Below are 1,586 nucleotides of genomic sequence, written 5' to 3'. Positions count from 1 at the left end.
AAAAAAAGGTAACCGGGCATGGTGGCTCAAGCCTGTAATCCCAACACTTTAGGAGGCTGCAGCAAGAGGATTTCCTGAGTCCAGGGGTTCCAGCCTGGGCAACTGGGTGAGACTTCGTCTCTACAATAAATCAAAAAACTAGCCAGGCTCGGTGGCACGGGCCTGTAGTTCCAGCTACTGGGGAGGCTGAGGCGGAAGAATCGCCGGAGCCCAGCAGGTCTTGGCTGTGGTGGCTGTGGGTGTGCCACTGCACTCTAGCCCAAATGACAGGTGAGATTCCAACTCAAAAAAAAGAATTAGCCATACATAGTGACGCACAACTGTAGCCTCAGCTATTTGAGAGGCTAAGGTAGAAGGATCGTCTGAACCAAGGAGGTTGATGCTGGGGTGCCTGTGAGCATGCCACTACACTCCAGTCTGGATGACAGAGTGAGACTCCGACCCAAAACAAAAAAAAAAAGGTGAAATAAAATTGCTATACTCTGAATTGTGATTAGAGGCTGGGAAGGGTAGCAGGGGAGAGGATGGTTAATAGCTACAAAATTCCAGCCAGATAGGAAGAATGAGTTCTAGTGATCCTCCATAGTACTGCAGGGTAAATATGGATAACAATAATTTTTGTATATTTTCTTTTTTTTTTGAGTCGGAGTCTCACTGTCATACAGGCTGGAGTACAGTGGCACACTCATGACCACCGCAGCCTCAACCTGCTGGGCTCAGGCGATCCTTCCACCTCAGCCTTCAAGTCACTGAAACTATAGGCACACCACTATACCTGGCTAATTTCTTTATTTATTGTAGAGATGAGGCCTTGCCAAGTTGCCCAGGCTGGTCTCAAATCCATGGGCTCAGGCAGCCCTCTCACCCCGGCCTCCCAAAATGCTGGGATTATAGGTGTGAGCCACCACGCCTGGTCTAATTTTTGTATATTTTCAAAAAACTAGAAGAGTTTGAATGTTCACACCACAAGCAATAAGTGCTTGAGGTGATGGATATGCTGAGTACCTTGATTTGATCATTCTACATTGTATACATGTATCCAAATACCACTCTGTAGGCCAGGCGTGGTGGTGGCTCGGCCTGTAACCCCAGTACTTTGGGAGGCCGAAGCAAGAGGATTGCCTGAGCCCAGGGGTTCAAGAGCAGCCTGGGCAATTTGGTGAGACCTTGTCTCTACAACAAATCACAAAAACTAGCCGGATGTGGTGGCATGTGTCTGTTGTTCCAGCTACTTGGAAGGCTGAGGCAAAAGGATCGCATGAGCCCAGCAGGTCGAGGTTGCAGTGGCCGTGAGCATGCCACTGCAGCAGGGCAAGAGTGAGACTCCAACTCAAAAAAAAAAAAAATACCACTCTGTATTCCATACATTTGTACAATTATTGCATGTTAATTAAAAATAATAGGAAAATATTATTCCTATTCTCCTATTATAAATAGTTCCTCCATGAAAAAAAGCACACTCTGCAAATTATTTTTTTTTAATTTAAAGAAGCTGGGCTTGGTGGCTCAGCCTGTAATCCCGTGCCTTGGGAGGCCGAGGTGAGTGAACTGCCTGAGCCCACGGGTTTGAGACCTGCCTGGGCAAC

The 1,586-nt window shown here is 47.2% G+C and overlaps 2 protein-coding genes across 6 annotated transcripts in view; one reads left to right on the top strand and one right to left on the bottom strand.

The window, feature by feature from the left end:
* The window catches only part of LOC103274981 (60S ribosomal protein L5), a 20,382-nt gene that overhangs the window by 1,988 nt on the left and 16,808 nt on the right, over positions 1 to 1,586 (bottom strand). The window lies entirely within an intron of this gene.
* FAM69A (family with sequence similarity 69 member A) overlaps positions 1 to 1,586 on the top strand; it is a 39,860-nt gene that overhangs the window by 35,305 nt on the left and 2,969 nt on the right. The gene's annotated exons all lie outside the window — the stretch shown is intronic.

The sequence above is a fragment of the Carlito syrichta genome, unplaced genomic scaffold (assembly GCF_000164805.1).
Source record: "Carlito syrichta isolate Samal-C Ts95f unplaced genomic scaffold, Tarsius_syrichta-2.0.1 Scaffold115576, whole genome shotgun sequence".
Taxonomy (NCBI): Eukaryota; Metazoa; Chordata; class Mammalia; order Primates; family Tarsiidae; genus Carlito; species Carlito syrichta.
The sequence above is the reverse complement of the archived record's forward strand: the minus strand, read 5'-3'. Positions and strand labels throughout refer to the sequence as shown.